Raw genomic sequence first — 22548 nt, 5'->3', positions numbered from 1 at the left:
ATTACTGGAGAGCAGGTGGGGATCCAACAGGGATTTTTTTTTTCTTGGATAACCTGTGACAAGAAATGCATATAGACACTTAAAGCAGATTAAATCCAGCACCTCTTATTCTTGGAGGAACTGGAAAGGGTAGAAGAGAAAGAGAAGCAGTAAGAAAACAGGGATGAAAATGCAGCCCCTTCATTCTTTGCTGCTTAGCTACAGAGATGAAGGAGCAGAACTGATGGCAGTCGGAGGATTACCCTACTGCCCCACTGCCGTACGTTGCTGATTCCTGCTTTAACATGGGTACCAGCAGATTGCCCTTCACCCTCACAGCCCTGCAGAGACTGGCAGGTGAGGAACAAGTCTATCAGCAGCTATTGTGCAGTGAGCAGCTATTCCTGGTTCTCACTAATTCCCACAAAACCGCCCAGCTTTCCACTGCTTATGAGACTGTATTACCTGATATGAATGTTCCTTTAACACAGACCTTTTCAGTGTTGTGAATTAGTGCAGGCAGTAGGGATTCCAGCAATTGTTTTCATCACCATACTTGGTATTTCAGTACTTTCTTTTGTTAATGAATTGGTTTAATTATAAAATATGTTAAGGTGTAAGTACTTGGGGGGAAAGGAGGGGTTATTATGAAAGGCTTCTGATATGTTCAAACTATTTTACTATGTTAGGAAAAAAACAACAGTAAGTAAACAGTACAGTACATCAGCATGCTCTATTCCCCCATTATAGCATCACACAGGTTACCTCTCAATGTGGAGATGATGCACACAGTCCTAAAAGTATTGCATATCCTTTTTCTCAGTGATGGCAGATGCTTTTTTCTTGTTAGTACTAAGCCTTCAGCCTTTTTCTCAGTATTAATTTTCATTCTGCACCTAATTTTTAGGTATACAGACACAGCACAACAAAACAGCATAAAAAACACTGGGCACTCTAGCGTCCTAGCAGCATTATTGGCATTTTTCCTTCATATATATATATACATACATTTTATTTATTTTTTTTACTGATCTGCAACTGTGTGCTTAAGCTGTCTACCATAGTCTCTCAACAGATTTGATTCTGTAAAATAATGGCAGATGCTGTTAGAAAGTCTTGTCCAGAAAAATAAAAAACGTAACCTAAGGACACAGCACCTTCCTGTTGAGTGATGCTCAGCATCTTTGTAGTCAAATGAGTCCTGCATAATAATGACGTAATACTTTGTAGGTGTCACCTATATAAGTTGATGGAGATAATGGACTGAAGCAGAGCTTCTGGGTCTGAGGGCAAGGGCTGGGAGAGGTCCTGGGTGGATCGGATCAGGGCCATTCAAGCCTGTTGGAGCCCCAAGGGCTTTCCACTTCAGACTGACAACTTGACAGAAGTACTATCACCAACTCATGTCTCGTGGGCTATTCAAAACTCATTAGTTGTTAAGAACTCTTACCTTCTGATGTTCAAAGACTTCCTAGAGATGAAACAGTCATTCCAGAGTTGTCATGGTCCCTGGAAAAACTGTTAGAGTTCAGTTTTGTCACTCCTGTATGTTTTTTAAGTCTGATACACTACTTCCACTCAAAACGAAACCTTTTCACCAGTGAAAGAGAAGTGGAAAATGCAAATTGCTATTCTGTAGAGGTGGGTGTGTAATTCTGAGTATGTCCAGGACTCACAGTTGAAGAAAATCATCCCTGGGGTTTCTCTTCAGTAAAGTTTCACTGCAACAAAAAAATGTCAAGTCATCTTTCAATCTAAAACTTTTTATTCTTTTCATATGGAGCAAGCTTACTGACTGACATGCACGGGCAATTACCTCAAGATAATGATTACTCTTACTGCAGAAGTGTGTGAATTTTAAGCTATTCAGAGAGTCTAAGTTTGGACCATTCTAAAGGTTATTCACCAAAGGAAAATGAGTGTATATAACAGGCTTTCTGCTTACAGTGATTTTTAAATACAGTTAATATTGGCTTATTTCATGTAAATAAACTAGCATTGAGAAATTTAAGGCTGGGCAGAGGTCAGATTTTGCCATTTAGGGTCTGTTCCTAGAAGCCCTCTTCTCTCAAATATACATAATGCAAGAAAATTAACGTTTTAGTCAATTAAGTTTGTTTAAATGACATTACGGAGGATAAGCCCAAATTGTTTCAGAAAGTGTTATCCTAGTGTTCAGAGACCTTGTACTTAGGCAGCCAGCCAGAATCTATCACCATGGCTTCACAACAATCAAGGCCTTGACAAGTTTTATGTCTGAAGAAAACCAGTTAGTCAATTAATGGTTAAAGACTTCAAAACATCTTTTTGTTAGTATGACACTGGTTCAAAAGATAAAAGACTAAGCAAATCTTTTCAATAGTTTTCTCTTCTTTTCTCCACCTCTTCTGAGGAAAAGGAATGAAAAAAAAATCCAACTACAAATCCTGCTAGAACGCATAATAGTTAACTCGTAGCCAGCCGTTTAGAGTAACTCTTCCATTAGCAATTGCTACATTTCCTCTAAAACAGAAAGTTTCAATAGATTTTACGGTTTCAGACTTGAGGTCTTTTCTTTAATTGGATGTCTCCATTTAATTTTGAATGAAATAGTTTTTCTTTTATTGCATTCTGATACATGCCAGCTTCGACAGAGAAAGCAAGCAACATAATGTTCATATGGCACATTAAGAGCCACACTGTTGTGGCTTTGCACTTCAGAGACCTTAAATTCTACAAAATTTGTTCATTAAAATGCTTGACTACAGCAGTCTCTACATTAGCGTTAGTGCAATAATTGAACGAGGCAAAATTGCTTTTTTGCAAAATCTATTTTTGAACTCCATGAAGGGAGTAAATAACAAATTGCCTGCCTTAATTTCTCTGCATATTCTTTACCTAGCTCAATCAAACATAGCTGTACTTAATGCAGAAGCTCCTCAATGAAATTGCCTTGGTAATACAGCAAATCAGTGTACCACCACAGAGATTTTTCTCATCCCAAAGTCCAACAAGATATCTTTTTGGAATCTTTCTTTCTTCAAAAGACACATGGTTGTGATTCCTAAAGCTGCTCAGATTTCACTGCTGCAAGTGTCATCAAGCAGCCTCTCAATATGAGTCTCCCACTGGACATAATGTCAGTACCTGCACACACTGTCTTGTAGATTTTCCTTGCTTACACCTTCGGCCTTCCACAACAGCCATTTGGATGCACTTCTAGAGTAGTCAAGGACATAGGGTGGGCTGATTCCTTGAGAGCCTTTTAAAGAAAACTTGGCCCCAGTACATGCCTACCCAACTCTGCTGACATAAGCAAGTTTTGGAAAGAACAGAAATTGATTGCTGAAGGCAAATATAGTGCCTTCTCTTAGTGGCCTAAATTTGGGAACCTATCCCTATTCAGGATTAGTTTTCAAGTAGAAAACTGTGCTACTGCATTGCCAGACTCAGGTTTCTGTCTGGAATTCTGCAATTCAGTTTTCAGCAGCTCCCGTGAACAGCACTGTCTTCCACAATACCACAGTTTCATAGACAGCTATGTGTAGGAAATACACCTAGGATATATAATTTAGATCTTCAAGTGCATGCAGTGGTTGTAATATCTCCTGCCTGAGTTTCAACACCAGTCTGGAAAATTCTTTGGCCTAAAGCTACCTGGGACCCTTCTACTGTAGAATACAACCTTTTCTTTCTTTTTTTTTTTCTTTTTTTCTTTTTTCTTTTTTTTCTTTTTTCTTTTTTTTCAGATTAGCTTTCTTCCTTTACCAGTGAACAGATCTTCAACAACTCTCCTGTTGCAAAAAATTATATATGATTTCCCATATTCTGCTCAGAGTTTCAACTGTCCTTTAACTGAATCTGTCCAAATCATTTTAAACCGGTCTTTGTGACTTCTGTCCTTCTGTCCTGGTTCAGTAATTGTCATGCTGGAAGGCACCTGCAGAGAAGATTGATGAAGCATCTTCCAGCAACTTTCAACTTCCTAAATGTATAAATTGTTTATTTAGGGTTCAGTCATCAAGATCAAATAGTCTCTTCACTTCTATCCTGGTAGCAGCTTCAGCAGTAAGGTAGACACACATACATTACACATCGACATAATTTTCAAAAAAGCAACTTCAAAGCATCAGCCAGAGTTCTTCACCTGTATTTAAATAGATTCCCCAAACATCATGGAGTCTCAGAAATGGCAGAGGACAGACTGGGGACTGCTTGTAATTGAACTAACAAATTGTATACCATTACTCATCTTGTCCTTGTTAGTACGAATAGTGGTTAATGAAAGTTGTGGAGATGGCTTCAACTGTTCAGGTTAAAGGTCTCTCTTTCCACAAAGCTACCATTACTCTGTCAACCTGGCTGATCGTCTCTTCACCTCATAGTTCTAGGAAGGGATTTTCTTCTATGCATAAATTCCCTAAATTAACCATTACTGGCAGGTGGGTGGTGAAATCATATATTTCTAGTGAAGCCAGCAGTTGGGATTTTCAAGGGCATTCCTAGTTTCAACAAGAACATGACTGAAAGAATGTGCACCCTGATAAATCCTGCCTTTGCATTTTCTTTTTGGCCAGAAACCAAATTGCTGTCAAAAGGTGCTGCTCATCAGGAAAGGAAACCTTTGTTTTGTTTAATTTAAAAGTTAAAAAGCATAAAACTGTGAAACAGTGGTAATAACATTTCAGCCAGATTAAGCAGGGTTGTAATATATTGCCAAATGTTTCCTGAAGCAATGAAGATTCAAAGTGTGGTTTCCTCTTTTTGCCCCAGCCATCATATTATTATTATTATTATTATTATTATTATTATTATTATTATATTTATATTTATTTTATTTTGGAGGGGGGCTGGGACAAGATGAGGGACAACTACTCATGCAGTTATTTTCAGGGATTTTCCTTAACTCAGGTCTAGAGCAATTGGGAAAACTGGAGAAAATGTTTACCACTGTTTTCTTTTGGTCAGTTGCAATGTTGCTGGAAATACCAACACTTCAACACGTGAAACATTTTCATTAGCTTTACCAAAGTTAACAGGGAGTGGCTCTGCAAAAAGTCAAAGGTGGTAGACCTATGCCCAGGAGCCACAATATAGTGGAAAGCTAAATCATCTCAGTAAATCTGTCCCTAAACCACCAGAAAGAACTGAGTTGCAAGCATTATAGTTGTCCCCTCTTTCCAAATCCACAGCATGAATTCTCCTGAAAGAATCTGCTTTCCAGAAAGCATCATGCATCAGCCATTAAAAACAAGCAAGTGAGTAAAAAAAAGAAAAAAAGTACTTTTCCAGATATCTCAGGTTGGATGCCCAGAACAGCCAAGTCATGAAACATTTGTAAAAACCATGACTGTGGTCATTGCTGCAATGCATTTGGTAATCCAAGGATACTCTAGGATTGACCTAGAATATCCTTACAGAGCATGTATAAGACTATAGCTGGGTATAGTTCCTCTTGGGGTTCCCAGTTCTTTATCTGTTGACTGAAAAGTTTTGAGATGGAGATTGGATTTTCACTAGGTAAAAGTGAAGGTAAAAAAAAAAATCACAAATCCACCACAAACAAGCCCACATTTGAACATATTATAACCCAGCTGATCTCACACGCAGAGTAACTTCAGCTTTTTCCCTGAAATCCATTGGGAACCAATTTGGGGGTTTAAAAAAAAAAAAAAAAGAGGAAAGAGGAAGAAGAAATTCCATTCTATTACAGTAAGACGTGCATATTAAGCTAATCATTTAAGCATGTTCTTCAAACTTATAAATACTTACATTAAAATTAAGCACATGAACCAGGACTTAATCAACTGTAGTTATCGGATTCAGCCAGCAGTAAGCCACAAGCTCTGAAAGGCCCCATTGAACTGATAAATGTAATTTATTTTTTTTTTAAATCTACAATAAAAGTAGTAATATCATTTTATGTGAAATGTTAAAAAATTATTGCAACAAAAATTCACTCTCTCTCCCAAGCTGAGAGCTTGGCCCTGATCCTGGTCTCACTGGAACTGCAAGTGTGGTTTCACAGATACCTCTAATTTACACAGTGAGAGAGCTCAGCGTGCCCTTTTGTATACAAAATTTTAGCATATGGCAATCTCTGATGGCTGATTACCACCCTCCCTCTCTCCTTCTTCCTTTATAACTGGGTTTATAAAGAAAACGTTGACACAGCCTTAACTATGGCAATATTAGCATTTGCCATTATAATTAACAGATTCTTTTTTTTTTCTTTGTGATTTACATACATATACTCTTCCCAGTGCAGTAGTTACAGATGGTGTATCTTGAAATGTATACTATTCCTAAAGAACAAATACGTTCTTTTTAGAATACATCTCTGATAAATTTTATTTAAATGTAAAAGGTAATAAGCAGAAAATGTAGTTTGTTTACAAGTTTTCTTTATGGTTGTTTGACTGTCACTTTTCTGCAGATTTATGATAATCATTCTTGCAACAAAAACGTTTACTTCACTGTCTAAATAATAAGGTAATTTGTTACAGCTAATTACTCAAGTGCTTCCTTAATCTCAATTAAAAGATTCAGGCTGATTTTCTACATTTCTGCAGCAGTATGTTCTAGAATATCGTGTTAATGTATTCCCAATCACATATTTGTTAAGGAATGCATGGTCCGTGCAAAACTGAAATGCTAAAATACATAGCTGCAATTTTAAACAATGATTTATTGTGACATGGGATGTGGGACATTTCCACAGCTTTTGTGATTGCAGTAATGAAGCTGTAAACCAAATAGCATGAAATGAAGCAAGGCCTTACAATTTAATCAGCTCGTAAACAGATCTACTGCATCAAGCAAATGACATTATTATCCATCCGAAGTAAATCATGCTAATCTCAGGAGATAAAATCAACATCATTAATGGTCACATGTCATATTCATCAACACTAAACCATCCCTTTTGACAGATTAATCCTAACTACAGCTCCCACGATGTATGGTAATAGGGCTTGTAGCATACATTTCATTCAGCAGTAAGGCTAACCAGCACTCTTAGTCTGCTATTACAAATAATTTTTTTATTGATTTACATATTTTAAAATGCATTTAAGGTGAGGTACCATTAAAAATCCTGTCACTATCACATATTTCTTCCTCACATTCTCAGCCTGTATTAATAGAAACTAGAAACTACACACTGTATGCCATATAAATGCTTTCTTTAGCATGCTGTTAGTGGTAATTAAAGATTTCTGCCTGTGTTTTTCATTCAGCAATGAAAATGTGTCCTTTTTATAGGGTGTAAAGAACTATTGATAGTATTATTCCAGTATCTCATTTGTAGTGTAGTAGTGCATAGTGCCCCTGGTCATGGATCAGGGCTCCACTGAGCTAAGCAGGATCCCTACGACTTCATTATCCATTATCTTGCAATTAATACAACATGAAAAACAAGGTGCGTTTATGATATTCACTCTTCATTGCAGTTTATTGTGTCCTGCAGAATGGTTGTGTATTTCTGCTCAGACTCCAGCTCCTGTGTATTGCCTATTTGTTCCAAACACAAAATATATTTATTTACCATGAGACTGACCCTGTATGAATGCTTTTGAAAAGTGTCCACTATTCAAAGTGTCACTTTCCTTGAACAGGCACTGAATTATATTGACAGGCACATTATCAAGGGCTGCTGACTGACAGAATGAATGACTGCGGCTACACGCCGCATTGCCAGTCACTGACTGAGTGGGTGCGAAAATTATCTACAACCTTTGTAGATCTAAAGGAGCCTGAACTGAGGCTAGAAAAGAAGATATATGCAAGTGATTTACTAGCGCAGCATTTATCAGCTTAGTACAAACATCTCAACTATTACCCAAACTACTTCACTAATGTAGTAATTCATTAATGGTTTATTCTCTCTCCTGAAACTGTTTTTTTTAGCATTCCTTTTATGCAATTATTAATGTCATGTTATATAATATGTGTTTATGTTTCACTAGGGAAATGTTTGGGGTAATAATTTTGAAAGTAACCACTGCCTTCTACATTTGTTTTTACGGCAGTGTGGGTTAAGACGCATCTCAGTACGACTGTAAGGGCGAGGCAAAAATGGTATTAGAGAGTGCCTGTGGCTGACACATGGCAATCAGTAAGTTGGGCTAAGAGAGAAGGCAGAATGCTTCCTGGGCTGTGCTGGGACTTAAGGAAAACACTAAACTAACCACAAAAAAACATTTCATTTATTTGCCAAAATAATTTATTAGCTGGACTTATTTTTGATTGACATAATGGCAGCTTAAAGAAGTAGGCCACAAAGATCGACTTTTTGTAAAACCACATCTATTGACTAGAGTAAAAAATGTTAATGAAATGTCTCAGTAAGTGCATTAATTTCAAAACCTCAAAGTACTAATGTCAAATTTACTGGAATCCACTGACCCTTGAAGAGCTTTTAAAGATTTTATGACTTAGATTGTCACATTACTTACCAAGAAACCTTAGGAATCTGTTGTATTTATCCATGCTGTGTTTGTGATGTTGGGGTTGTGAAGACTTTCCCTGTTCTGTCCTTGTCCTTTTTACTCTCAGTATTCCAATACCTGAAGTCCTGTATAAGAAGTTTCTTAATCTTTGATATGTTAAGGCATCTACGGAGCTCATCAGTGATGGCTGTTAGAGGACTAAAAGAGTCACTGGTGAGGAACAACAAAAAATCATCTTTCTCATAGGATGTTGTGCTATTGCATAACCTCTTAGTGAGATCATGGTGGCATTGAGCCATTGAGTGTCATTTGTCCTCCAAACCCATGGCCTAGTACCTCCTAGATGTGTCTGCTTTTACAGGGGTTCACTGGTAAAGCCAAGATGAAAGTAATGTTTATGAAAGGATATGACTTAGGTAGACAACAGGAACAAGCCTGTTTCTTAAGCAACACAAGCAAAACTGACAAAGGGACTTGTTGGTGGTATACATGCTTATATAGCAGAAGTTTTGCCAGCTCAGGTGTGGTGGAATTGAATGGAAGAAAGAACTCTCTGCTATAGCTGTGCCACCAAAATTTTCTTGTGAAGACCAAGTCTTAGTAAGAAACAGCACTGGGACAAAAATAACTACGATCTAAAAAGACAAGACAAAGGATGGTTTGTCTTATTTTTTTGTCTGCAAAGAAACAAAGGAACAAAAACATACTATTATCTGCCCAAACATACACAAGAAATCTGAGGCAAAATAGTGTATCGTTTTACCAGTATACTTAATTTACATTTGAAATTTTGATAGTAGATAACATCTGATACCTTTTCCACATCTGAACATTGCTTTCTGTATGAATTATTAGAGAATTTTTTTTTTGAAAATCACAACATCTTTGAAGATATGGTCACACATTAACACAGCTGCCTATCTGTGGGCTCACAGGTCACTGATGCGCTATTTGAATGCTCACCTAAGTCCCTGGTTCACTTTTCTGTGGTTCAGGTGTTTCAGAACAGTCCCTGGATCTTACCCAGGTCAGCACACAGCTTATACGCAGGCTGTTGGTCAGCCGCCTCAGTCTCTTGCTCCAGCAGTATATAATACAACAAATATTGTTATCTGCATGTACATTTTGAAGGGAAATTACATGGGCGGATCTTTTTTTTCCATTGAGATGACTAAAAATATCAGAAGTAGTAGGTTAGATTTCGAATAATGGGCAAAACACAGCAGGAGTATCTCTAATAGCTCACTTTTACTCTTATGCCCATTAGGGATGTGGATTAGGAGAAAGAAGATCATAAAAAGGATAAGGACAGTCCCATGGGACTAGCTGATATTTAAGAGTAAAAAGACACATTATTTTTATTCTTATTCTTACTTATTTCTTCTTCCCAGAGTACAAGTTTTAATCAATAAATGATAAAAACTTTAAGATTTTTTATAAGGTATTTGGCAGTGGGACTCATATAATAGCCACTGTTGTACTAAAATACCGTATCATCTGTAACTTTTTCTAGCAGAAGACTTATTAAAAATACAATTAACTAATGATAATATTACAGAGAACTAGTTAATCCATTTGTTTCCCTTTTGACATACATCTGTAATAGGAAGTCCTGTTTGTTTTTATTAAGTCATGAAAATAATCTATCAGTTTAAAGAGCTACATGTTGAACTCATACAGATAAGTGGTTCATTCTCAAAATGATAAAGCATGTCAAGATATAATTTCATTCCTTGAAAATGAAAAGATGTCGTGATTTAAAATACTGTGCTTTGGTTCCATGCACAGGATTCCTATAATCAATCATCCAAAATAGACTATACTCTTTAGGAGCAACCTGAAAGGAGACAAGCTGAAAACATGCCTAAAAAAACATCTAAAAATATTTAAGAATAGAAAGCATCTTAATTTTTATGTGTATGTTTTTTGCTATTTTATAGGTTTTGCAACTTTATGCATCAATATACTAAGCAAGATAGTGCAAAACAATGTTTTAATCCTAGTAAAGTCACTAGTTACATGTTAGTAATATCTACATTATCATCTCTCTATTATCAGGACGTGATTACTGAGGAAAAGACCCCTAAATAGTCGACTAGAAGATGCCAGGTACCCAAGACTGATATACAAGGCTGGAGTCTCCTGTGTGTACATTTGTGAAGGATATTCAGAGCAACATACAACAAAGTCATAGTACTATTATTTTACTACCATTGTGTGCTGGTGAAAATGATGGTGGAATATGCAGCACTGGAAATTCAGGCCCTGTATTTCTCGCCAGTATGTTGTCAGTTTGGATTTGGCTCAGGGTTGTAATGACTACTGAAAAAAATCGTTACATTCTCACATGTTAGTCAGTGTGGAATAAGTTGTTGGTTATTGCATTGTAGCTCTGAGGTTGTATCTGAAATCTAGAATGTCTTTAAAAGTCAATGTAAAGGATAAAGGGTGAAGCAATAATTAGGTTACGTGAAGGGTTTATGCTACTACAAAAAAGCGTTCAGGAGTGATGGGAATTAACATAAGCTAGATATGGGGAGTTTGTTCTGTAACATCAATAATAGAATGAAAAAACAGTGGAACATGCCTCAAACATGGTGGCTTGACAATGTGAATTCGATAAAGGTACCAATGCAGCAGAGACCTCGTGATCATAACTAAAAACTCCTGATAGCTGATTTTCCATTTTGCCACTTGGCATATAGAGTACGTTTTTGTGCCTATGCAGTGACAAACTAGTGCCTGCTTTATGATCTACATCACTTCTGTGACCCAGCTTTTCCTGATGAGTAATCTCCATTGCCACTGTTTGGGTCATTAAGAAGAAAACCTTAACCTTGGAGTTGACACCTTCATTTTCATCTCAGCGGACTGTGGAGCCTCTAATTTAGAGAAACGAAAGTTCTTATGCATAGTAGCAAGGGGAACAGTAACAGAACTGCAAGCTCAAACCTAAGGAAAGAAGAAAACACTGAGGATCTCCTAAACATGCAAAATATACATAGCTCACCAGTAAGCAAAATTAGGCTCTCCCATTTTCTCATCTACAAACTTAACAGTGACATAAGCATGGATTTCCATGTACAGTCTTGCAGCTTTTTTTTCCTCCGTGTTTAAAAGAGGAAAACCCAGACTGAACAGAAAATACACCCCCTGTTAAACCTGTGCTATAACAACATATACATCTACACAGAAGTTAATGTACTCGTGGCTTTAAAGATTCCTTTCAAAGTTTCCTTTCTCTCGCAAGTTACAGGAGATCCACCATGCAAGCATGGGGATTATTACAGTTAATTTAAGGCACACTGAAAAAACACAAGCTGGAACAAAGCTCTTGTTTTTTGTAGTTTTAGCCAATCTTTACCTCAAAATGCATTAATTAATTTTGAATTTTTATTTTAGAAAAATCATTTAGAAAAGGCCTGCCTACCTTCCTTTTTTTTTTTTTTTTTTTTTTTTTTTTTTTTTTTTTTTTTACTTTCTTTCTTTTTATTTCCTTCCTATCAAATGCCATTTCTGATGCTGGAGAAGAAAAATCAGCTTACATCTTTGTACATACAGAAGAAGACCAAAGCATGTGTGCTGTACCATTTCTTAGCTGTTGAGAGTGGAGTTGGAAACAATTCTTTTTATACAGTTTGGATTATAAAAGAACAGACTTAACATGGAAAGACTGATTGGCTTCAATGGATGAGCCACAGCTGTCTTACAAACACTTCAGTGCTCATATAGGCAATTCCCTAGGTCTTCATTTTAATGTGAAGTTCTACTCTGAAAAGCAGTCATCAAAGCAACAGCTCTGTCCGCAAATACATTTTATTTACGTGTGTAAAGCACGCTTCTTTTAGTAGCTCAGTTAACTTTTGGTTACGTATAATACTCAGAGGGAGCTTGGGTAGTCAGGCCCTGAGATCATGACTGCATTCTTAACTGAATTCCAGTGGCAAGATCAGATAGCATCTGGCCTTTATGAATCCACATAGAGTGCTTCCTAGGAAGGGCAGGGTAGTCCTTTGTTCCCATTTACTTTTGCATGGGAACAATCATAATCTACCTACTGACCAGAATCGCTTCCTCCTAGCCTCACCTGCAGCAGGTAACGCAGCCTGTCACTCTTAAAGCCAGCCTAGCGAGCCACGCAAACGCAGAAGTGTTCATGCAGTAAGTGACATCTGAGCTCTTGGGAGTCCTTGGCACCAGTACCTGAGCACTGTGGTTTGACCCCAGCAGGCAGCGCAGCACCACCCAGCTGCTCGCTTGCTCTCCCCAGAATCACCAAGTCCAAGTGCCAGAACCCATGGGCTGGGATAAGGACAGTTACTGGGGAAAGCTAACGCCATGCATGCAAGCAAAGCAAACCAAGGCATCCCTTCACTACTTCCCATCGGTAGTTGGGAAGCAGCCAGCAGGCTTTAGACTTCATGAAGTTCCTAAGGTAGCATAACACCTCTGTGTCTTGTCCCACCCCCTGCCAAGGAAGCAGTGCATCTCTGTGGGACCATCTAGCCTATGGCTGACCAGGAACAGTCCAGTTTGACTTGCAGATGCTAGAGCATTTCTCTTGGGTCGGCATATAGAGAAGTTCTTCTCTTGCAAATGGAAAACATTTTGTTTAAAACAAGTAGTGAAGTCCTCAAGGCTTTTTTCAGTGTCATTTAGTGAAGGGAAGGAAAAAAGCCTTCAAGGAGAGCGTATGAGTCATGGGATTGGGTTTCCAGAGGGCTCTTTGGGATTCTTTTAGACCAAGAGTTTTCTAACACTGTCAGAGCAGGGGCTGTGTGAAACTCAGCAATTTTGACTGTCATGCTATTTTTCAGTTCCAGCTTTCATCACTTTGTGCCTTTTGGGTCTAACTTTGCCTCCACTTAAGTGGTTGTCAATGTAGAATAAATCACATGAAGAATACTTAGGGCCATGCTCTTTGCCCAGCCCACATAATAGAGGAAGGACCTAAATCCTCAGAAGTAAAAGGGGTACACTCTCCTCCTCAGTATGGTTATTGAAATCCTGGAGAACTACCTGATAAGCTGAAAGTGAGAAATAGTTGTTTTCTCTAGCATGCACTCCATTAAAATCTGTGAGGACTCAGGGCCCTCTGCTGCTTTTTAGAAAAGCAGGAAAAAAATCTGCTGTGACTTTTGAGCACAATGTGTGAGTAGGAGAGAGTAGAAATGAATGTATTGCACAATGCATGAGTAGCTTCAGTACAAATTAATACATTGTGATGGGTTTAGGGGACAAAGGGGTCCAGATCTGTACCTGGAACAGTCAAATCAGTAATTCATGGCTTTCAGTAGTGAGGCCAATGATTCTTGAGTTCCAGCCTTTGCAACTGTGCCTTGCCATTCATTCTTTTTCAGATACAAAATATTGCAGACACTCTTTCTGTAAGGGGTACATGTTAAAAGACACTGTGACTAGCTAACAAATGGGAAATTTAACTACTACTTCTTTACATTTTAGGGTAGGAGGTAAAGTGGTCTCTTGATGTACAGTTTTAAAGAAAAAAAAAAAAGTGGCCTGATTCAGATAGACTCTTTCATAGGAAGCTCACATAAGTCTGAAGACTTTACAGAGGAGTCAGCTTCACAGTAGGAAAAGCTTATTTTGTTATTATTAGCAGCCTGAGGTGTGCTGATTATTTTACTCCTGGTATTTTGCCATCTCTTTTAGCATGTGTTGCCACAGAATGACTCATGAGAAGGGGTTTTTGAATAGAGCTCAGTCATTTTGGCACAGACTCCAGCTCTGATCATAGGGAAACCATTTACTTTTCCAATTACGTGGTCAAGGCACAACCCCAAGTACTGCAGAGTCTTCTCTTCCCATATTAACCTAGCAGGATTGGCCAACTAATAAACAGAAGAAAGTAAGTGTTTGGTGAATATTATAGTCAGAAACTGTACACAAAAGTCTTCAGGCAGTCAATTTCCCTTCATTATTTGCGTGCTGCCCTTGAAGAGTCTTCATGGAGTCAGCTTTCAGAAATGTATTTCAATAGCAATACTACAGATATAAGAATTAGAATTTCTTTCTTCAATAGTTAAAGTTAGAAGTGACACGTAACTGACCTGTCAGCTCCGATCCTTCATCTGGCGAGGGTTTAAATCAGCTCTCTAGTGGAAAACAATCTGGTGTAAAGTTGAGCTAGACCTTAGCTAGACAAATCTCATTAAAGCATAAACCTTAAACAAACGTACAGCTTCATTGTCACCTACACACTTGTTCTGCCTATCTAATCCACACAATGGTCTGTTGACCATGAACCCTTCTCCCCTGTGGGAACCAAGAGCAATCTCCTTCACACTTCTTAACTTCAAAACATTCCTTTCCTCCCCTCTTTTTCCCTTAATTCTGCTCTCCCTCTGATCATAGGAATTCTCTCAGTAACTCTTTTTCAACACTGGAAAGCATTCCAGTGTTTCAGTGTATCGCAGATCCTCACATCAGTTACTGTTTACAGGGCTGCAGCCCACAGTTCGGCAGTATTGGGCTGATGCCACAGTCATTGAAGTCAGAAAAGATTTCACCACAGACTATAATGAGCATAGGATGAGGACTATGCAGCAAATTTTGTATTACATCCAGGTGTGTTTTTATGTAAAAGGTATTTTTCACTTAATGTAAATGACAGGGTTTCAGTATCCAATGGGTATATTCTTTCTAACTCTGCTCTGTGCAAAAAGCTTTTTCATTTACTACACTTTTGTTTCAAGCACACAAAATGAAGCGGGGTAGTTAAAAACAGGCAAGTACTGTACCTGATGATTTACCATATTTTATTTACATTATTATATAGCTATTAGATGTAATATTGTCTGCTCCTGTCACTCTCTGCAATGTGTTTGATGATTCAGGGAATAAATAAAACCCAGGGTTAGCAAATAAATGAGAGCAGAATTGGCAGAACACCAAGTCTGCTTTATTTGACTGAGAGAGAGATGTGTTACATGGCCTGTTTGTTTAAATTTTGCCAAGAGCTGAGATACACCAGGTGTTGTAGACCGTGGAGTAGAGTCCTTATAGTGTTTGCAAAAACCAGATTTCTGTTTACTGGTTTGCTGGAATACAAAGCCAGAAGGTTTACACTGAAAAGTTTAAAGAATGAAACTCTGTACTACTCTTTTTCTATCATTTTAATTAATTAAAGTACGAGCAATACCACATATGTACTAACAGTGACTATCCGGTCCCTGTGTGTCTGCCTCTGTGAGGAAATACACAGTATATGTAATTATGTCAAAGTATTTTAATGATTATCCTAGTGATTCTGAAATACCACAAGGCAATTCTTTAATGCAAATTAAACCATGCTAACTTTATTCGACTGAACTTTTGTTAAGTTCAGTAAATGGGAGCCAGGTCTGAGAGATCTGCTCTGCCAGGGCTCTTCCCCCAGGTACCTCTTCCAACAGAGGTGGCTACCGATGGTGGGTTAAAGCCAGGCAAATCCTGAGCTGGTCTTTTAGCATGGGTGTGGAAGTACACAGCTCCAGTGCCACAGAGAGACCTTAGTAAAGCAGATTGAGCACAAATGATACTTAAAAATGTGAACTTTTACTTATGATCACACTGTGGATGTGCTCAGACATGCTTTGCAGAGGTGGCTGGGCCGCCAGCTTCGTAGCGGCCACCAGCTGTTGGTGCTGCTCTCCACAGCTTCCTGCAGAGCCAGCAGAACGGGGCAGGGCAGTGATCCTCAGCCACGTCTGTGCACAGTTGGCCAAGGCCCTGTAACCTACCATACAAGACTGTTTGAAGTAATCCACTTAACTTCGCGCTGCTATGGGGGCAATAACCTTTGGCAGTGGAAGAGGTAAAAACAACAGTTTTGTCTTAAGCTAGTAAAGCAGTTTCTGCAGTGAATGTCAGATCACAGCCTGAATCAGGTTCAAAATTGACAGAGAGAGATTGGGGTGGGGGTGAGGGAGAGAAGGTGTAAGGAGGGGGAGACAAGGGGAAGGAGAGAGAGGGGGGAGAGAGGAGAGAAATAGAGAGAGAGAGTACTATTTCCCTCTAGCTCTATGATCTGTTACCAGCCCTCTGAGCAAAACATATCTGTCTACCAACAAAATAAAGGCTAATGCATGGGAGGCTTCTTTAAGTTTCACCCAGTCATTAATTTGTTTTAGTGATTTTCTTCTCTGCCTTGAATAGAAAAAGATTACTTTTTAAAAACCAACTGCAGCAGTGGTGACATGAGTTATCTTCCAACCAAAGTACATTGTCTAGGATTCAGTTATCTCTGAGACTGTCTTTTTTCTCTGTATCTTCTAGTGGTTATAACTTACAACTGCCTGGAGTGCTTTTATTGTCTGGTTCAAACATCTTGATGGACAAAACATTCCTACCGACTCTCTCTGGAACTCTCTCTCTCTCCCTCTCAAAGTCTGCCAAAGCCTGAGTTTCTGCGTGCACAGAACGTACAGCAAGTAAAGTCTGCTTAATCTCACTTTGCATTTAGCAAGAGGATATTGGGATAGTTCCAGAAAAAGGCTGAGAAATTTGTGTTGATCTAATGAAGACGATGATAATGCCATGCATATGTTCAAGCATGTACTTTTGTATGTTGCTTAGGGTGGCTGAGTTGGGATAAATAAAGCAAGGAGATCCCTGGGATAAATTCCTAATGCCAGCAAAGTCAGAGGTAAAACTGCAACTGACTTCAGTGGGAGCAGCATTTGTTGTCGTTGTTCTGTAATTAACTAATGGTAGCATATCAGTTCTCTGTCCATACAAGAGACATGGAGATTACTGCTGTACAAAGAAATATACACATTTCTTAATATAACTTTCCCCAAAAGTTTTCTAACACCAAAGTAAAAAGTCCACTCATTTTCTATTAATATGAGCACAAGTATTAAAACATAGGATGGGTTATATGCAAGAAACTACTGTTTATCTCACTGCTGAAGTTCTTTTAAAACCATTTTTAACGGTTTTACGATCAAAATAGGCTCGGTACGTCTGATCTGCGATTGTGTTACTCCATTTGTATGCCTGTGCAACTCCATTGATTTTTGTGCTATTACGGCAGCGTATAAATGAAATAACACAGTGTTGAATCAAACCTATTCAAAGACTGACTGATGGTCCTGTTCAGAAATCAGATGAATTAATAAAAGCAAAATATGTTGAGAGGAGGTGATGTTCCAGCTGTGCTGTAGTGGGAGGAAGGATCACACAATGTAACAAATAAGCTGGTTCCAATGATAAAACACATGTTTCACAGTGGAGAAATGATGTGAAATGTCAGGACTATATACGATTTGTTTAAAAGCCTCACCATTGTCTAAAAATAGCCTCTAGCTTGAGTTTTTCCTCTTTGAGAACTATGTCGATCTTCAATTCTACATCTCTATTTCTTCACAGAATAAAGTTTGCTAAGTATGGGTTGCACAGCCAGCAAGATTTGTTGCTTTGGGACCTGGGACAAAATCTAATTTTAGTAGGCTCTATGCTTCTGCTTATAGTGGTGAGGCAGAATATCAAATGAACTGTTTAGTGGTGTTAGAGCCACATGTTTGCACTGGTTACAAGGTTCATTTTCATAATTCTTTAAATGTCTGGCCTTCACCCTAACATGAAAGTGAGCCTTATTCCATTAAGCCCTCAGTTCACCCAAGTTACTAAAAAATGTGTCCTCTGTATATTCTGAAGTTTAGTTCACATTAGCCAGCTGCTTGGTTAGGGTAATTTAAACCAAAACGGGACTATTGCTTCTCTCTAAATAGGTGCTGTAGGCCACAGTATGTTGTGGGCTTAAACTGCATTATATCACTTTAAGACATAAGTCTCAAACATGAGAAAAACGTGTGTGATAAAATAAGACCAACATTGTTTTTGACCTAGTTTGAACAAAGGTGCAGAAAATCAATGAGCACCAGAGCAGCCTAAATGCTTTGTTAGCCTTTTACTACAACATTATATATTACATGCAAATAATGGCACAAATTTAATGCTACTATTCATGTCAAGTGATTTCTTTGAATCTATATTTTATATTTTACAGATCTTGAACAGTAACATTTTTCTTTTTAGTGCAAAGTTGCTCAAGGTTCACTGGAGACTCTTTTAAATTGCTGCTTTCAGAGAAATAACAATGTAAAATGACATTATGATGTATAGCACCCTTCTGAAGACTTGAACCAGTGCAGCAGCAAGCCACTAAAACCTCTGGGAATGAAGCAATCTCCAGAGCACTATTGTCCAATTGTCCTAACTGGATCATTTTTAATTAGTTGCAATTAATTTCAAGTGACAGCATACTGAAATATCAAAAATCACAGAAAAACACTGGAATTTGGAAATTATCATTGTTAGATAGCTTCTCCAATAGAGAGGAGAAACAGATCTGAATATTAACTGCCTTAATCTACATAATTTTTCATTAATTTTCTTTTTATCTTAAAGATAAGACATGCAGTGATGTTGCAGAGGCAGTGACAGAGCTTTAGCACTTAGCCAGCTGACACGCATCAGGCTAACAAGTAGTCCGCACCCTCTTTCTCCTGGAGAGATTAATATCTATCAATTCTAACAGTTGTCCTGTTATGGCTAAAAAGGTTTAGGGTTATGAAGACAATGTAACAGCCTACAAATTATCTACATTTTTGTCCTGTCCCAATGGGTTCATTATTCCTGCAGGGGACTCAAAAGATGCAAGTTGAGAGATAGCCCTTATCAGTAGATTTCAAAAGAACCCAAGATTTACCCCTCTGTGAAGGCATGTTGGAAATCCTGCCTGTGTCGGTGCCAGAGGCATCCAAATGGAGGGCTTTTGTTACCAAGACTTGAAACCACCTATGGCCACCCAAGCCTCCAGGCAATGCTAGCCTTGCAGCAGTCATCTTACCCCTGCCTGCCCTTACACGAGTAACCTGTACCCATTCCGCATGGCTTGAGGGTGAGGAGCTGCTGGGTCTTCTCCTTGCTGATCAGTACAGTCAGAGCACTCGAGAGTTCACACAGAGGTTTGCTGTATCCTAAGGCTAGAAGAAATACGTACCAGAGAATGGCTGCCTTTCCTTCTGTGTCTCCTTCGCTAGGATCAATTGGCACCAGCATGCCTTACAGATATAGACAGAAATGCCATAGATCATATGTATCGCACCACAGATAGGTCACTGAATTTAGAATACTGAATTATGCTGTTAAGTGTTTCGATTTTGTAGATATTGTCAGGCCATATCTATGACAAATTAAAATGCTACATCATCTAATCTTGACACCACTAGAGACAAAATATGTCTGTGAGGTTAAATGGGTTCAAATTTTCAATAAAGTTATTTTAATGACAAAATATACCTCTGCAATTCAAAGTCCAAAACAAACGTTCTCAAGTGAACTTAATGTGAATGAAAGAAGCTAAATCACCATCTGCAGAAACTGGAATTCTAGACTGACAACACAATAGACTGGAGAAGACAGAGTACTCACTATTCTGTGTGCCACTGTGCTTCCATCATAGCCAAAAGGGAAAAAGTATCCTGAGGAGCTGGTGTGTGCTCATTCAGTCCTTACTAACTGGCACTGAATTTGCCTGAAGGAGATTGGGTAGTATCGTGAGGTCCTTGTCCCCTTCTCTGCCAGCTCCTCTAAAAAAAAAACTAAAATAAACAACTTAATTCACAAAACATTTTTCAGATTATAACTATTGATATGGTCAAAGAGCAGAGAGGTCGTGCAGTTTGGTCCTTGTGTAGTTTCCTCTCTTACCAACACCATGTTATTCCATCTCTCTGTGATTTCTCTGCAATTTCAGGTATTTTTACTCACCAGATTTTTAGTTTGGGAATTTGATCATGAAGGTGACTGAGTTAGGGGGACTAGGAGCTGTCTGAAATAATAGTAATACTTTTCTGAGCACTAACATATTCATGTAATATATGGGCAAGGCAAACCATATTTTTTCATGAAAATGCACTGTGAGGAGCAGTGATAGTTCCATCACCATTTACCAAACAATGCAAAATAGAAACCTGTGTAATTCTCAAAAAGAAACTCGCGCTCCCTCAAACAAGGCCTCTGTTATTGAGTCATGTTTGTATAATGAGAATGTTTCGTTAGCCTTATGAAGTCAGGGATCTGCTCATTATTAAATGATTTCATGTTGGCAAATATGATAACTAAACATACAAAAAGACTTCCATAAAAATCAACTTATTACATCCTGTATCTAAAACACTTTACCTTCTTAGCTGAAATTATCAATATTTGTTCATGTAGCAAAGGCAAAATGTTCAGAATGATTGAATAAAGTTAGCTCATACATTTTTAAAATATGATTTACTCAAAGCAACTCAATGTTTCTGTCTTATATTAGAGCCCCCAAAGACCAAGTTTATTTTATTACAGCATCTTGCTCCTCCACCTGAAATCAGAGCTTCCACCAGGCCAGCTGCAGTCTTTTGGGATTTTACACTAGGAGTAGGCAAGACTGACATAGATACAGTAAAAAATAAAAGCCCAGCAAAGTGAAGCCTCAGTACAGAAGACCCATGAAAAACTAGAGTCTGATGCAGAATGAAATTCTGGTGTCTTGATACCCTATCCAGGCTCCTCGTTACTGGACAAGTTCATCTTTAATGAGAAACTAGACAGATTTAGACTAGCTCCTTTTTACACCACAACCTATCTAATTTCTGCTGCATGGAAGCATCAACAATACTTTAATTTCTTTATTTTCTGTTAATACTTTCAAGGGTCTGTTTTTCCTTAGAGGGACAGAATCTGCCTATAGCTGAGAACCAATGCAATCTGCAATAGGATCAAGATCTATCTATTGCTAGAACATAATTTACGCATTCGCAGCAAGACATAGAGGGAAAAAATTGTTAAAATATATCTTTTTAGTGATGTACATGCTTTTCTTATTACACAGTGGATTGTCCCAAATTAACAGATGTATTAGTAGCAAAGATAAAATAACCTGCCTGTATTTCCAAGTGCTGGCTAGTGCATGGGTTTAGTTGTTTGCTTTGTGTGTGTGTTTTTCCTTCTTTTTAGTTATTTGGCTTAATTAACAAGATTCACAATAATAACATGACCTTTGACGTTGTTCTATAATTCACTATATTCAGAAGCATCTATTTTTATATGTATAATATCACACCATAAATGGTGTTGTCTTTTAACAGTGTGACAGGAGCTTAATTCCTGGTGCCTATGAATCAGGTCAAGAGCTGTCGATGATAGTGAGTTAGAGATTTACAGTAGACCAGACAAACTATAAAAACCTATGGTAGGGATTATGAGTTATCAAGATGTGCTGAGCTGGCATATGCTGCTGAGTCTGTGGTCAGCATTATACAGGGGGAAGCTACAGCGCCACAGCTGCACAGCATTCTATTATTACTGGTTAGCATCAGAGCAAGTATCAGCAATGGGAAGACTTTAAAAAGGTTTGAAGGCAGGGGGATAAAGAAGGGAAATCAGGAGAAAAATGCATGACAAACAGTAATGTCTCCAAGACTGGCAACTCGTAAATCCAAAGGTTGCTAGCAAACAAACTGTATGTTCAGCACTTTAACAAAACCATTCAAGGAAATAACGTCAACATCAAATTGAAAGCCTTCTATTCCCTTGTTCTGGCAGGAAGCGTGAGGAAAGCAGTAACTGTGGGAAGCTGCAGTTTGTCATGCAGTGATTCTTTCTTCATTGCACGTATTATCAACTGTTTACCTGCAATGGAGGAATGTGCCAGGTAGGAAAAGTGTCTTGTGTTTATCATGCTTTTCCTTGAACTCTGTTCATTCATTTCTGGATTTATATATACATATGTATATAAATATATATAAACACATGGCTTGTGGCTATACGTACGTTTGCATCAGTAAAAGCAGAGAGGCAAACCAGCCTTTTTCAATCACTGACCCTTCACAGACCACAACGGAGTTACTCTGATACAAATAGCTGAAGGTTAAGTGTAAGTTTTATTTGCTTGAATTTGACTAGATATTCTGAATGAGAGTCAGCTTGAGAAATGAGGTATGTTTACCAGCAATGTGCCATGCTTCCAGCAGTTTCAGGCTTCTTCACTGGAATACAGATGTGACTTACTAAGGCCTTTTACATTCAATTATTTCACTTTTCCCTTAGGTGCTGCTGGCCCTTTGGGACAGACTCAGAAAATCATGGC

The 22548-nt window shown here is 38.2% G+C and overlaps 1 long non-coding RNA gene across 1 annotated transcript in view; it reads left to right on the top strand.

Annotated features, from left to right (window-relative positions):
• The window catches only part of LOC121073588, a 40019-nt gene that overhangs the window by 3561 nt on the left and 13910 nt on the right, over positions 1-22548 (top strand). The window contains exon 2 of the long non-coding RNA XR_005821825.1: positions 22005-22113. This is a non-coding gene — a long non-coding RNA (uncharacterized LOC121073588). The remainder of the gene's footprint in view (positions 1-22004; positions 22114-22548) is intronic.

Source organism: Cygnus olor, chromosome 7, assembly GCF_009769625.2.
Source record: "Cygnus olor isolate bCygOlo1 chromosome 7, bCygOlo1.pri.v2, whole genome shotgun sequence".
NCBI lineage: Eukaryota > Metazoa > Chordata > Aves > Anseriformes > Anatidae > Cygnus > Cygnus olor.
Note: the sequence above shows the minus strand (reverse complement) of the source record. Positions and strands in the feature narration are given on the sequence as shown.